Raw genomic sequence first — 17,588 nt, forward strand, 5'->3', positions numbered from 1 at the left:
TGCAAATGCATTTGGTGTGAATGCAACATCAGAGAATCAGGCCGCAAGTACAGCAGCACGCGTCCAGAACGCAAGGGAGGAAACTCTGTGATTGCAAGTGTTGTGCGTTTGTTGAAATCTCAGCGTGTTGAAAACTGAAACCTCTGATGCAACAGCCGCAAATCTCAATGTCCTCCTATGTTGGCTGTTTATAGATAGTTCCCTCACCTCAACTACTGCGATGGCCACACAAAGGTACACAATGAGTTACAACACTTGCATGAATCATGCATATAATCTTCTCAATCAAGTGTTCTCTCTCATTCTGAGCGCAAGTCTAATTCAGTCCCTTAGGCATGTGGTTCTCAACCTGTGGGTCGGGACCCCCAGGGGGGTCTCCAAATATTAGAGGCAGAAATTGTGAAAATAGCCGATCTACATGCTCACAGCGCCTCGCTTATACAAAATGTAATGCCTCAACTCTTAGTGCTCGTCAGGGTGTGTCCCCAGTTAAAATAATGATTATTTTGGGGGTCACAGCCTGAAAAGGTTGAAAACCTCTGCCTTACAGTGTAGGCAACCACAGTGTAGTCTTCTTTTCCTTTCGGCTGTTCCCTTAAGGGGTCGCCACAGCGAATCATCTGCCTCCATCTCACCCTGTCCTCTGTTTCCTCTTCTTTCACACCGACTAACTTCATGTCCTGTTTCACAACATCCATAAATCTCCTCTTTGGTCTTCCTCTGCTGGGCCTCCTGCCTGGAAGTTACAACCTCAGCATCCTTCTACCGATGTACTCACAATCCCTCCTCTGTACATGTCCAAACCATCTCAGTCTGGCCTCTCTGGCTTTATCTCCAAAATATTTGGGGCATTCACCAAAATATTCGAATATTTGAATATCAAAGTCACCATTCGAAGTTTTTCACAGAGGTCGAATATCTATATTTTTCTCTCTCTCTCTTAAAAAAAAGTATAGTTTTAAAGCTTGGCTAGATAGGAAGTCATAAGAATGAGTTCAATGCCCCTGGTGGATGAATTTGTTAATGCTCTATACCAGGGGTTCTCAAACCTTTTTAGACCATGACCCCCAAAATAAACATATTTGAACGGGGGACCCCCACCCTGACAAGCACTTGTAAATGTAATTGTATTACATTTAATGTGACTCGGTTTCCGCAGATACATATTGTGAAAATAGCAGATCTACATGCTCACAACGCCTCTCAGCGTTGTGAGCGTGTAGATCTGCTATTTTCACAATGTTTGCGTCTTGCTTACTTAATATTTGACAGTTTGTCCAGTCCTCTCGAATATTCGACTATAAGCCCTATTCACGGCCCGCCCACTCAGCATCCCCCCGGTGCTGAAGTCACGTTTTGAAGGGGTAAAACCCTGCTAAGACCATAGAGTTAACACAGAAATCGTAAATGTAATGCATTTTCCGAATAGTACAGTATAAAATACGGCTAGCATGAACAAGAACACAAGATAGTAAAAGGCACAAAGCATTATAATTTACTTTACCGTTCTGAATAATGATTTGTTTGGCTTTAAGTCCAGCAATTTTTGTGATATTTTACCCTTCTAAACTGACGTCAGCACCAGGAAGTTGCTGAGAAATGTGCTGAGTGGGGTGGCCGTGAATAGGGCTTATTCGAATACATTGAGGTCGAATAATTCGAATACTAAAAATCACTATTTGTGAATGCCCGAACATGCGCTGTCCCTGATGCTATCCATCCTTGTTACTCCCAGAGCAATCTCTGAGAGTCAATGATAAGGAAGAGACATAGACCGAGTGGGCGTTGCCCTTTCTCTGATGATGGGTTCCCAGATTGCTCCCAGAGAAAACCTCAACATTTTAGTCTCTGCTACCTCCAGCTCTGCTTCCTGTCTTTTCAGATTGCACATAATATTACTCTTTCTTCCAGAAGGTTGATCCCATTAACCCATTCAGAACGGGTACACTATATTGTGTATCATTATTTTATGCTTTAACTGTTGAAAAATAGCAGATATACAAGCTCACAGCGCGGCACCGAGTGCCGCGCTGCGAGCTTGTAGATCTGCTATTTTTTTTAAATCGTGAAAATTCGAATTTTGTATCTTTTGAATCCTTCAAAGATTTTTTGAAAAATCCTATGTTTCTATGTCAGCAATCTGGCCGGCCGTCGTCAAAGAAAAGGTCCTTTTCACTTAACTGGAGCTCAGTTAGTCTGTTCTTGAGAGACTATGTCAGTGGTTCTCAAACCTTTTCATGTGAAGGTCCCCCAGAATGTTATGTATTTGGCCACGGACCCCCATCTCAAAATATTTAGTCGCGGGGACCCCCCAGAAGCAAAATTTGAGTTACAAACGTTCGCTTTGAAAATACACATTTTCAAAGATTTGCACACATTTTCACGACTTTTTCAAAAATAGCAGATCTACAAGCTCACGAGTGCCACGCTGCGAGCTTGTATAGCTGCTATTTTTCACTGGTTAAAGCATTCAATAATTCTAGGCCTAAATTGGTAGAGCACACAGTTTGCCCAATGTGGGATTCATCAAATGCATCTTCATCAGGAATTGTGTGCTATTAATTTTCCAAACCATATGTTTCATTATTGTTTGATTGATATTAATTTATTATTAGTGCATTACATTTTCCTGTGTGTGTTTGGCAAAACCGACTATTGGTTGAACTCAAAACGTTAGAGCAGGGGTCTTCAACGTTTTCAGGCCCCCTTAGTTGAGAGACAGATGAAGCAGGGACCCCCACAACCTCTTCATAGATTCCATATAGTTTCATTGTTTGACAGCACAATCATCAGTGTATTTTGGATTCACGTCAATTTGTGTTTTCAGATAAGTAACTTGAACCGTCAATACTTAACTTGACATTTCACTCTGTACTTAATCTGCTCTTTTCCCCCTCTACGCCAAACGTCTTTGCCGAAAATAGCAGATCTTCAAGCTCTCAACGCCTCGCAGCGCGAGGCATTGAGAGCTTGTAGATCTGCTATTTTTGGCTAAGGTTCTCAGGATATGGACGTAAGGATTCAAGTGGTTAATATAAAAATAAATCACACAAAGATTTGGAGGACCCCCTGTAGTAACTCTGAGGACCCCCTAGGGGTCCCGGACCCCCTGTTGAAGACCCTTGCGTTAGAGTGATAGAATGATAGTTTGAATGGTTCGGCAATGTAATTGTATTCTTAACTTAATGTTTTATTTCAACTATTTATTTGAAATTCTGTTCAAATGTACTTTTATAATGTGTTTTAATGTGTTATTGTTGCTTAATGGTTTGTGTAAACCATTTTGAATTGCTTTGTTGCTGAATTGTACTGTTCAAATAAACTTGCCTTGATAAGAGGACACATGTTAAGGTTCCCATCTACATTTCTAATAGGCCTGTGCAAAAAAAAAACGATTCACTATATTATCGTGATGTTAATGCTGGCGATTCAATTAATCGATTTTCAAAGTTCAGAATCGATTTTCCCGATTTTATTTATTTATTAAAAAAAAGTTTTTTTTTCTTTTTTTTTTTCTTTTTTTTTAAGGCGAAATTAACCTGAAGGTGAATTTGGTGAAATAACCACTTACAGTCAGAGTAAGTACAGGTCCTAAAGGAACAGTTTTAGGTCATGAGGATGTCATGTTATGGCTAAAGCTAGCACAGTGCTGTAGGCCTGCAGCACAGCGATATTTTTTAATGTCTTTATGACTGTTGTGTTCTGTGTTTTGACCAGGAACATGTTGTTGTAATGTTGTACCACTGGCACTTTGGCTGAAATAAATGTCAGAAAGATTGACTGACTTTATTTGGCTGCATTGATTTGAAGTATATGATTCAACTTTTAATGTTATATATTGTTTAGAATTGTTTTAAAATGTTTCAATATAAAAAAGCTGTAATTTTTGGGGAAAAATCGCAATAATCGTGATTCGAATCGCAAATCGCAGGAAAACGCAATAATCGTGATATAATCGAATCGTCACCCTATGAATCGAAATCGAATCGAATCGGGAAAAAGTGAATCGTCACAGGCCTAATTTCTAAATGGTCATGGCCACACGTCTTACTCTACAGTCAAACATAATTAAAACTGGGTCTGTTAACGGCATTACTTCCCTGTGAATCCCTGTTGTTACACTGATGATGTCCTAAACTAACACAAATCGGGGGGAAAAAATGTTTAGTTAAATGACGTGAAAAGCTTTACAAAATCAACTACCTGAAACGATATTGTGTGTATACAATACTAACAAAAATGTCACTGGTTTTAGTCTTTGTCAAAACAAATGGAAAAATAGCAAATGTTGCTATTTTTAACATTAAATATACATTTTATAAAAAAAAAATCCCATGGAATCAGAGGTTTATGGTCATGATTCACCAGGATCCTGGATGGCTTGATTCTAGGCATAAAATATATATATTTGTGTAAATCTCTATGGGAAAAATGAATGGACGCCCACTGCTATGGCCTATATTATATAGCAACCACTGGAGTCAAAACCAGCTTGTCCATCCATCTTTAGGTAAGAGTATGACTCATTCCATAGGAGCTCAGGACAGGTCTCACTAGGCATATAAGCTACTGTATCTATAACAAATGTACATTTTAATAAATAACTACAATACAACAAAATACAAAACTTTTAGGATTTAGAAGACATTTGTATAGAATCAGCCTCAGGTCAATACAATCAAAATAAAATTATGTAGGCTACGTGTCTCATGTCTCTCATATGTTGTCTTTCACTCCATTTCACGGTATATTCAGCCCTATTTAGAGTTGTACCCCAGAAGTAAACTACCATTAGTACTGTACAACTACTAACTAGTACATACAAAGCCATGCTCCGCTGCCAGGATGACACGCGTGCGCACACACACACACACACACACACACACACGCACACACAGAGAGAAACCTAACATATAGTAGTGATGGCTAATTCTCTCTGACAGTTGTAACCCTAACGCCTTCAGGGCTAGATTATCCACATAAGTGGGTTAAGTATGTCTGTCTCTCTCTCTCTCTCTCTCTCTCTCTCTCTCTCTCTCTCTCTCTTTCTCTCTCTCTCTCTCTCTCAGTCTCTCTCTCTCTCTCTCTCTCTCTCTCTCTCTCTCTCTCTCTCTCTCTCAGTCTCTCTCTCCATCCCTGTGTGAGTGTGTGTGTGTGTGTGTGTGTGTGTGTGTGTGTGTGTGTGTGTGTGTGTGTGTGTGTGTGTGCGCACATGCACATACGCACATGCCAACAGAATTAATCTGAAAAGCATGTGTTAGCATTAGCTTAGCGATCACAGGTTGTTTTAGTCACTTTCTATCCTTTCTCCTCTCCCCCACTCTCTCATCATTTAGGAGTAATAGTAGTAAAATTAGTAATAATACTATGCCTATATATATACTACTACTCATACTAGATGTTGACTGTGGCCCTTGTATGGCCATACATGGAGATGCTTTTTCTGTCTGTCCTTGTTCCCTTTATTCCCAAATATGGAGATCCCTGGTGTCTATATGCCCATATATAGCCAGACATGCCCTTATATGGGCATATTGGATGGGATTGGTGGTTCTGGACAACCACCTATTCGACCAACCTGACGCTAGGCACCACATTTATCGTAGTATTATACTAGTAAGACGCCTCAGGGCCACATGCGACCTCGGTTGCGTCAATTCTTGGCCATCTGGCCAGTGATGTATATCGGACCAGTTGTCAACAATGTGTTGTCAGAATATGCCCATATATGGGCATTACCCAAATATGGGCATTCCCAGATATGTATCAAACCCATAGAACCACAGTGTCAGGTGTACAGACAGAGACACACACATACGGACAAGCTGTGACAGTTTATATACTAATCTGCGACCTACGGTTGCAATAAACAACCAAATAGAACATAAAATGATAGTGCAGAAGGATTGATCAAAGACTCATCAAGGCAGCAGAAAACAGACAGCAGAAAACAGAAAGGTCTTTAGCTTTGAATGAACCAGTGGTAATACTACAGGTAATAGTAATACTGAGCCCTGGTCATGTGTAGTAATATTCTAAATAGGACAACATTAGTCCGCTTGCCAGAAACGGCAGAAATTAAACTGCGGTTTAATCACATCCTGACACATTTCATGGTTAACAGATTAGCATAATCCCCCTCCTCCTCTCTCTCTTTCTCTCTCTCCCTTTCCCTCTCCCTCTCTCTCTCTATATGAACGATTGAATATAAAACGTAGGCCTATACATATCAGTTTTATGTGTGTGCTACTACTACAAATGCTACTGCTGTAATAATAGTAGTCAATGTAGCAGATGTAATAACTACTAGTGGTATTAGAGATTGATTAAAATATTATTTGCAAACAACAACACCACCTTATTCCCCTATGAGATACAATAATCCATCACAAAGAAATAAGACAGGAGAGTGATTCAGCGTGAGAATGGAATGTTTACTATGGAGAGAGAGAATTCAAGACAGGTACAGTACAGAAATAATGGTTCAATGGTTAGTGCTCTCTCTGACAAATGATGTTTTGACATGAGTATAAGTATGGTCATTTCGTCAGTCAATGGATGACGTTTCAACAGTTCATAGGATTTTTCTTGTCCACAAATGACAAGACAAAGAGTCCATATACAGTAGGTTCCTGGGGGGAGAGAGGTCCTTGCTGGTGTCTGGGTGACACCAGATGTCCCAGGCTGAGCCTTATAAACCAAAACAATTCTCATTGTTTAGGTACAGGCTCCAGGCAGTTGATAAGGCCTGATTTTTTTTTATTGTATTGATAAAAAAGATGATATAAACCACAACAAAATACCTAGCAGAGATATGAGACTGGGACACCGAGACGGGAGAACAAGAGAGGAAACTGAGAGAGGGGAGTTACAGTAACGTTACAGGCAGGGCATACAGTTCATGTTGGACAAGGAAGAGGGCATGGGCAAGTCAACCTGACCTTTCAGGCCTGTAGTTCCTATATATGGGAGCAGAGGCGTCAATTGGGTATGGCAGAGTATGGCAGCTGCCGTACCTTGGCTACGGGAAAAAGGGGGGGGGAAAGGTACTCCTTAAAATAAATTCCTCATGGCTGTTGCTAAGGTATGGCAACATGACTGGTGTCTTGCACGCGCGCCTTCGCGCGCGTGCAAGACACCAGTCATGTTGCCATACCTTAGCTTTTGCTGAACTGACGCCACTGTATGGGGGAGCCTCATAAGGCACGTTTCATTTGAACGCCTTGTTTGCATGATTGCATCTAATGTGTATGCACCCACATAAACTGAAATGAGCAACGATGAGGGCGATTAGCCATGGTATCACAACTGCGTGTGCATGATCTGTTATAGAGAACCGAGACGTGGTAGGAGCTGATCCACGTTGGATTCATGTGTAGAGGGAGATCAAGCAGGCGTTTGTGTTAGAAGAGACAATGACAAGTTGGGACAGACACAGAGAGTGCAATGAGAGAGAGACTGGATCAGTGGTTCTCAACCTTTTCAGGCCGCGACCCCCAAAATAATCATATTTTAGCTGGGGAGTTGACAAAGAGTTGAGGCATATCATTTTGTATAACGTACAGTTCTATTGTGAGGCGTTGTGAGCATGTCGATCGGCTATTTTCTTTATTTCTGCCTCTAATATTTGACATTTTGGCCAATGTTTAATTTGTCATTTTAGAGGTATTAAAAAGTCCTTAAATTGTCACTTTAGAAATGTGCAGATACCCTCTATACACCTAAACTTTATGTTGGTTTGTTTACTATTGAGTGAAAAAACAATGTTGCACATTAAGTGAATCATCTGGGGACCCCCCAAAATAATTTGGGGACCCCCCCTGGGTTGAGAACCACTGGACTAGATAGAGACAGGGCAGAGAGGGACAAGAAAGAGAGATCTGTTAAGCGATGTTGGATTATTTCATAGAGAGCTGTGAGAGAGAGAGAGAGAGAGAGAGAGAGAGAGAGAGAAGAGAGGAGAGAGAGATAAGAGGGAATTACGAGAGAGAGAATAGATAGAGACAAGAGACAGAGGGAACAGGAGACAAGGGAGAAGAAGACAAAGACAGAGACCCAGAGGGAAGAGGACAGATATAGAGAGGGACAAGAGAAATATTGAGAAAGCGACAAGAGAAAGACATGGGAGACAGATGAGAGAGATACAATAGAGAAGGACGAGACAGGAGGGAGAGAGTGGCAGGGAGAGAGAGAGAGAGAGAGGGAGAGAGAGAGAGAGAGAGAGATTGGATTGTTATGTAGAGAGAAGAGAGTGAGAGAAAAAGGAATAGTAGAGCAGTGGAGTCTGCAGAGAGAGAGAGAGAGAGAGAGAGAGAGAGAGAGAGAGAGAGAGAGAGAGAGAGAGAGAGACTGAAAGAGAGAGAGAGAGATGGCAGTTCCTCAGTGAGACAGGGAAGGGAGGAGAGGAGAGAGACGTCTCTCTGCTAACGGAAGAAATGAAATGTACAAAGAGCTCGAGGGAAGAGAGGGGGAATAAAAAAAGAGGGAACGAGATAACAGAGAGAGAGACTGGGATTTATGCATTTTGAGTCGTCTTGCTTGAATTTATCTTGTTTGTGTTTTTAATTGGGATTTTCTATAGCCTTCCTTCATTTTTTTGTCATCAGTTTTTTTTCAAACAAAAGAAAGAAAAGGGCTTGTTTGTAAGTATAAATTGTTATTGTGCTATTACTGTTACTATATTAGGCGACTATAGTGCCATTACTACTAGTTCTAAAACGAATACTGATGCTACTGCTACTAGTACTTACTTTTATTATTACAACTACTGCTACAACTACTATTGCTACTACTGCTAATACATCTATTACCATTGTTATTATTATTATCTATTACCGTTATTAATACCAGTAGGTCTACTACTAATCACTTTCACTACTGACAACTGGTGATATGTTACTCCTCTTTCCCTTTTAACATGGCCCTCGTTTCTCCTCCTTGTCTGGGATTGGTCAACGCAGATGGACACGCCCCTCTACCATGACAACATGAGCTTCCCGCCGCATCACCACCAGTACCCCCACCGCTTCCATCATGGTGACTACGAGCGCTACCCGAGTAGCGGCAAGGCGACGGAGACGGCGTTGGCGGCCGCGCCAAAGAAAGCCGCCATGTCGTCATACTTCCCGAGCCTGGGGGCAGGGCCGGGTGCAGGGGTCAAACCCAACCCCCAGGGGGCGCTCCCCGGCCCCTCCTCCTCCTCCTCTGACGCTGAACTCCTGTTGGTCCAAGCGGCCAATCACGGCCTGGCTGTGTCAGGCCACGCCCCTATGCCCGGCGGGGGAGGCCACGCCCCCAACCCCGGAGGCCACCCGCAGTACCGCGCCGCACCGCAGGCCACCAATGAGCAGGAGGGCTTCGCCGACGGCTTCGTCAAGGCTCTCGCCGACCTCCACAAGCAGAACCAGCTGATTGGAGGAGGAGGAGGAGGAGGAGGAGGAGGAGGAGGAAGTGGAAGTGGCACGCCTGGAACGGGAGGCGGCGCCGTGGCGGGAACAGGTAGGGCTGTCGCGATTAGAAATTGTAAAGTCGACGATTGTCATCCAAATAATTGCGATTTAACTGTGCTTTTAGCATTGAACATTGGAAAAACAAATTGTTTGCCTTTTAGGCTTTGTAATAAAGAATTCCATATACTGTATATCAGATATGACATGAAATAACTTAAATAGACAAATTATCAACTAGTAAGACACCTCAGGCATTCTTGGCCAACTGGCCAGTGATGTATATCGGACCAGTTACCCATATATGGAGACCCCTGCATGATAGTCAACAATGTGATGTCAGAACATGCCCATATTAGCCTCGTAAACCGCCCTCTTCCGGAAACCATTTAATTCTGGAATCCTCCTGGATTACGGAAGTTGGTTGTTTACTAGGCTATGCCCATATATGGGCATTACCAAATATGGGCATTCCCAGATATGCCCTTAACTCATGCGGAGCCGATCCCGAGAATACTCGTGAAAAATACTCGAGTATCATGGTGCCGATCCCGAGTATACTCGCGAAAAGTAATATATTACTGTAACGGCGGTTATCCTACCGGGTACATGCGCGGAAGGTCCCGAGACGATCTCCCTCGCCGATTTATCATCATCACGGATCCACGAGCACAAAATAGTAATCCCATAACATTGAGGCAGACGGGGAATCTCATCTTTAATGTCCATTATCTCCAAACAACACTTTCAAAGCGAGGATGGCAGTAGATTCTCGCTTATATAACACATGTTGAAAAGCACCGATCGGCCATTACACAACACCATGTGGACGATGACCGCTTCCTGTGAATGACGCGATGACGTCAAACCGGAAGTGTTTACGCTATGGACTTCTGGCCTTTAAAATAAGACAACGGTCGTGGATGCAGCCTGCGGGAGGCACGCTGGACATTTTAATCCGTTAATTTCAGGAGCACGAAATGAGTTGATGACATCAGGACAGGGATCTCCATATATGGGCATAAAACAGACAAGGACGTAATTAATTTGCAAGTGTGATCTGGGAATGCCCATATATGGGCATGTTCTGAAATCACATTGTCGTCTATATATGGGCATAAAACATAGGGGCATAAAAGGGATATCAAGCCAGAGTGTGATGTCAGAGCGGCAAACCCATTCTGTTAAGAGTTGTTTCCCTGACATCACAGTGACATCAGAGCATGATGTCAGAGCGACAAACCCATAGAACCACAGACTAACCCATAGAACCACAGTGTCAGGCGTGATAGAGATACGTAGACAAGATGTGCAGGTTTTCATAGTATACTTGGGACCTACAGTCGCAATATATATTTAATATTTAATAATGTTGTACGAGTATTAGAAAATGTATGAACATTTTTCAACACAGAAACGATTATGACGATTATGCGAAAATAATTGCGATTATCTCAAATGATAGCATTTGTCTGTTTATGTATGTGACAGGCCTAGCAGCGGGGGGCGCCGACGCGCCGGTCTACACCAACCTGAGTAGCTACGGCGCTCAGAACCAGATGGGGTACCACCACCAGGTGGGATACCAGGGAGCCGCCGGAGGGCCGGGGGGACGTGACGGACACCTGCAGGTGGTGCCTCATGCTCCTCTTCCTGCTCTTCCTCTCCACAACTCTTCTTCATCTCCAACCCTGTCACCGATTGACCTGGAGACCCAGGAGAGGATCAAGGTATTACTACTACTGATAAATAATACTAATGCTATGACCGCTACTATTATAGCCCCATTTGGAACCTCATCCTCCATATAGAGAGGTTCTGAGTCTTACAGTATTCTACTGGAAGACTACATATTTACTTTATTGGTCATCGTTTTTTAGTTGTTCCCAATAAAACAACCCAGATAAAAACTACTCAGTCGGGGTGCCAACTTGCATGTTGTGCACAAGTAGGCCAGTGCACAGCCATGTATGGCCTACTTGTGCGCCAGCAGAGTGCGCCATGAGGTGCGCTCACAGTGACATCACGCCAGGAATGCTGGTCCCTCATTGGCTGTTAATGATGACGTTGCCGGAATTTCTGGTCCTTGATTGGGGTACGGGCTTAAACACACACAGACACCAACCTATACCTACATACGCAGGCTAACGCAGCCGAACGCAGTACTTGTGCGCTCTGCTGGCGCAAGTAATAATAAAACTCTACTCCTACTCCTACTACTATTAGTATTATTACTACTGCTGCTAGTACTATTACTTGTAATAAATACTTGCTTGTCTCTCTCTCTCTCTCTCTCTCTCTCTCTCTCTCTCTCTCTCTCTCTCTCTCTCTCTCTCTCCCTCCAGTCAGAGAGGAAGAAACTTCGTAATCGCATCGCGGCCTCAAAGTGTCGCAAGCGCAAACTGGAGCGAATCGCCCGCCTGGAGGACAAGGTGTCGCTTCTCAAGGGCTTCAACGGCGACCTGGCGGCCACGGCGGCCATCTTGAAACAGGAAGTGGAGCATCTCAGGGAGAAGGTGCGGAGTCACATGACCCGCGGCTGTCAGATCATCATCACAGGAGGAGGAGGAGGAGGAGGAGGAAGGAGAGGGGGGGAGAATTTAGAAAAGGAGGAGGGGAATCCTTCGTGGGGAAAAAAGACAAAATAATAAAAATCGTTGTTGTCGGGTGGAGACCTTGTATGTCCAAAACTGTTCGTTTTGTATTTATCATCGCGACCATAGGTCGCAGTTTTACTATGAGAACCGTCACAGCTTGTCCGTGTCCGTCTGTCTGGATGTGTACACTTTTACGGTCTATGGGTTTTGTCGCTCTGACATCATGCTCTGCTGTCACTGTGATGTCAAAGGAACCGTGACATCACAGTGATGTCAGATCCTCAGAGCAGGGATCTCCATATATGGTCCCTTTAGGAGAACCACACTAACAGAATCCATATATGGCCAAGACAGATGGCGCGACGGCGTCTTACTAGTTTTAAAAATTATCTAAACTAGTGAAAATAGCCGATCTGCAAGCACACAACGCCTCGCGGCTGTAGATCGTCAGTTTTCACTAGTTTTGTGCTACGGCCTTGTATGATGAAGCAGGGCTTTGCTTTACCTAAAAACGTACACATCTAAACCTGGAGATGGAGGTTTCTGCCCGACAGTAGTCTCGCGTGGCCAGACTGTTGCAAATGCTGTATGTGCCCCAGACTGTATGCAAAGGCATACAGTCTGGGGCACGGAAATAGAAACGATGAGTGCGAGATGTGACGCAACCGCTCCCTTGGTGCAGTAGCAATAACATCCTACTGGAAGCGTTATGTCTCCTTTCAATATTTTTGGGGGCGTTATTTCGTCTTTCTCTGGTGTTATTGGTGTTACTTCCATGATGTTTTCAAACGTTTTCTTAAACTATACACCCATAACAAGAATATGCCGCTCGAATGACTTTGTCTGAGCTATTGTGTTTCTGTTATGTTTCCAATGGGACTACAGTTCCGTACAGCAGCGGCTACTTCCGATACTCGCCGTTCGGGAGCTGCCGTTCCAGACTCTATATAGCATTCGGAGATTGTGGAATAGTTGTCTGGCTACGCGAGACTAGCCCGACAGTGACGAAACTCATTCAGGAAGGGGGGGGCAGTTGCTGCTCACGAATCAACTTCCGTGGAGATTCCAAATGGCTTCATTATTTGTTTTATTTTGTATTTCTGATGATTGATGTACAGTATTTATTTATTTCATACCGCGTTGATGCATCGGACATAATGTACCATCATTTCAAGGAGACTTGCTGTAGTATTATACAATGTTGTTTTTATTCTATTTATTATTAACCATTAAACAAAACATTATTATCATTATCATCTTTTATAAGTATATTTGTTTTAATGCCTTGAGGATTTAAGCGTTATTTATTTATTTATTTATTGTTAAAATCCCATAAAAGCTGTAATGTATTCTCATTCCCAACTCTATCGTCACATTCAGACGCTTGGTCACGAGTCCCTTTCATCACGGGTCAACACACTGGGTTCTCTTTTGCAGCTGAGTGAGACCGATAGGCAGAAGAGGATAGTAATATGGGATGCATCATGTGACGTATGGCAGACCTGGACATTTTACGGCCCGGGGGCCCTTTGGTTCACTCTGAACGGCCCTTGTAGGGTTAATGGCAAATTACAAAATAAACACATTTTCTAATTTTACCTCATGCATGGACTAAAGCTGCATTGCTTTAATTTTGAAGTTTTTTATTCACGTACATATGGACGCAATGCGTACATCAGCACGTGTGCGTGATCATTGGATGTTGTCTCAATAACAAGCAGTTTGTCAGACTGGTCACAAGTCAAGACGACCTGCCTTAATTACCTTACCCATCAAAAATGTCTAAAGAGGCTAAAAAAAGAAATGTTGATGCCGAATGCCGGGTTTTCAACAAAACTTTGACTGCTAAGTATTTATTTACTATAAAGTCGGAGGTAAAGCTTGCGAGGAGCACTGCCTGGCCCTCCACAATATTTTCTGTTGTTCATGTGGCCCCATGGAAAAAATAATTGCCCACCCCTGGCGTATGGTATGGACACGAAAGGTAGTTGCCCAAGCTTCAGTATATGATGAATTGGAAGTTTTAAAGGAGTAGTTCAACCCCAAAAATATTATTGAACTCAAGTCTCCATGGCTCTCATTTTTGGGGGTGAACTACTTCTTTTAAGTTTTATTGGACACACGTTTCTGTCAAGTTGTCAAATTGTGGCTTTCTGATGTTTTCTTTAAAGGACAACTTTAGTTTTTTACAACAAGGGTTCATATTTTAGATTGTAATTAGAGAAAAGAAAAAGTGAGTGTTAAAATGTTTTAATTTGCTTCGTTCTATACACAATAAGCCAGCAGTTTCTTTGTTGCTATTTCCAGTAACACTTCTAGCCCCCATAAGTTACATCCAACCATGAAAGGTTGCGTTGTATCTTGGGAATGGGCTTATTCTGTGTAAAATTACATATTTAGCCACTTGTACGCATGCCCCCAGCCACTGAAATAAGAATCTCTAAAACAATAGAGAGAAGTAAATGAAATAATTTTAACACTCATCTTTTATATTCTTTAATTACAATCTAAAATATGAACCCTTGTTGTAAAAAACAAAAGTTGTCCTTTAAAAGGAACATAGTATGAGAGAAACACGCAGCACGCTGATCATAAATCTGCCAACTGATCCTGCTCTGCATTTTCACCCTTTACGCACATGTAACTCTAGTGCACAGAATATCACTTATTAAAGTGAGCTGAAAGACACACCTCTCAGTTCTGTACAAAATAAGGAGAATTAAACTTATGACAAGAGACTTGTTTACTCCCAACGCACGCTTTGATTCTGCCACTCACACCCCATCCATCCACCCCAGCATCAAGTGGGAGGGTCTATGAGGAGGAGGGAAGGGTAGACGTTTAGAATACGTAATCTATTTGCAACATTTTTGTGCAACATTGTTCTTCCTAGTGAGATAATAAAGGTGACTCTTGTGGGTTTCTCTATTTTTGAAATGATGATCTATTGTAAACATTCATAATGAAAAGCTATGTGTGTTTTCAATTGTAAATGGATCATTTTAGATGCTGTCAATTTCACAACGTAAATGAATGATACTTAAAGGGGAACTCCACCACTTTTCAACCTATGTTCATATAATTGGTCCTCACTCAAAAATAGCTTTTTTTTTTTTTCTCAGAGGAGGGCTGTGGGCAGGTCAGAAACCCATCGTCTTGTGACATCATCGATTGCCAATCCAGCTTATAGAAACTGCAGGCTTTCTATTCCTGAAAAGTTGCAATTTTAAAGTGGAAGCCACTGTTCTCGCGATAATAAAAATCAAAATATTTTTTCCAAAAATATTGATTACAATTTTTTGGGGGAAAATGATGATGTCACAAGACGATGGATTCTGAACTTCCCACAGCTCTCCTAGGAGACTTGGACTGAGTAGGAAAAAATTGTGATATTTTATCATGCTCATTAGTGAGGACCTATTATATGAAGACAGGTTGAAAAGTGGTGGCTCCTTTAAGAATGACTATTTTTGGAACACCAGACAGGAACCTTTGGAAGACTAGACATTTTCCTATGTATTGTTTTTAAGGGACACTAAAGCTATATAAAAAGAAGAAGAAAATAAATACATAAAAAGCTGACACTATAATATTTGTTTGATTTGATCTGAAAATGGATGAGTTTTTGAAACGTGTGAAGGACTGCAAATAGGATATAAACCTCTTTGCATGATGCATGGCTAGTCATTTTCATAAGTCATATAGGCCTACAGTTTGCGACACTTACCAGTGTTTTTAACAACTTTTACAAAGTCCATTGACGTTGCTTTTGCGTACGACTGGTGTGGTGGGTCGTAGACCGCCATACAGTGTGATAGTCCCAGCCCCAGCCTGAAGCCTCAAAAGTCTAGTATCTGCTCTCGTTCCATAGGGATGTCCCTTTGGAGTGATGGTTAAGATATTGGACTTTCATGCGGGAGACCCGGGTTCGAAACCGGGTGGGGAGGTTTGGATCACCTCCGTTACATTGGTGCCGTGACCCGGATCCAGCTTCCCCGGGGGGGGTGAGTGTGGTGGGTCGTAGACTGCTATACAGTGTGATGGGTCGCAGCCCCAGCCTGAAGCCTCAAAAGTCTAGTATCTGCTCTCGTTCCATAGGGATGTACCTTTGGAGTGATGGTTAAAATATTGGACTTTCACGCGGGAGACCCGGGTTCGAAATCGGGTGGGGAGGTTCGGATCACCTCCGTTACACTGGCACTAATGGCTACGCCTCAAGTCACGATGTATTTTTTTTTTTTCTATGGCCTTCTCACCCCATGGAGATTTGAATTTGTGGATATTCTTTTGTTTTTGTCGAATCCGTAAGCCAGTAAAAAAAGATATATTCAAAGATTTGCCAAAATATTCATGCTTTTTCAAAAATAGCAGATCTACAAGCTCGCTGAGAGCTGGCATATCTGCTATTTTTCAATAGTTAAAGCATTGAATAATTCTAGGCCTAAATCAGCTTTTTTAGATGAATATGAAAATGGAAATGACCAGAAATAGTTTTGTAAACATTTGTAATCTGAATACCTTTTTAAATAGTTATGTAGTTAAACATTTCATTACATTTACACAACTTTCAGATCATATTACTTTATATATAATTGAGACATCACTTTCTTCATTGTATGTATTTGATATATTAGGTATTTAATGTTTTACATTATTCATGATTAATACAGTCTATTACATTAGAATATATATACTCTAGGCCAGGGATGGGCAACTTTGATGATGGTGAGGGCCACTATATTTCCACCTTCACTCCAGAGGGCCACATTGCATATTGTTACGTCCTACTTTGTCATTCTAGTATCTCATACAAAAGAAGCAAAAATAGCCGATCTACAAGCTCAAAACGCATCGCGCTGCGATGCGGTTTGAGCTTGTAGATCGTCTATTTTTGCTTCTTTTGAATTGGAATCCTGAATTATTTTTTGTCGTTTTTGAATATGAATCCTGAAATGTAACATGTTATTCTAATTTCAAATGCATTTAGTTATATAGTCATGTTAACTTTATGAACCTAAATACAAATACATTGGACATAAAAAAAAAATACATTTTAATACTACCATACTAGTCATTAAGCTACTAAAATTGACTGACGGAATTAAAGCAGGTCATGTTTGGAATTGTAACAGCTGAAATCAGTAATATATCAGTATTTCAGTATTAACCTGCGGGCCGCATTAAGTGAAGGTGGGGCCCGCATGTGGCCCCCGGGCCGCCAGTTGCCCATGTATCTTTTTCTTAGTAGCATGTTGCTCAGATAGATGCTAGGTTTTATTTTCTCCCAGTATTAGTTTCTTTGACGCATTAAAGAGGTGGTGCCATGATTGCCATGATGAAGTACTTTCAACCTCCTAGACAAATGAAAAACAGAAAAAGTACAAAACTATGGCACCACCTCTTTAAATTGTTGTCTTTGCGTAACAAACGCGACGTGACCGTCGTTTACTGAGCAGGGTTAGTGTCATTTACTCTCCCACTTGTAAGCCACTCTGATATGAGCCTCTGCTAAATGCTTGAAAATAAATATTATTAGTAGAAGTAG

This window comes from Nannobrachium achirus, assembly GCF_963921795.1.
Source record: "Nannobrachium achirus genome assembly, chromosome: 15".
Classification (NCBI taxonomy): domain Eukaryota; kingdom Metazoa; phylum Chordata; class Actinopteri; order Myctophiformes; family Myctophidae; genus Nannobrachium; species Nannobrachium achirus.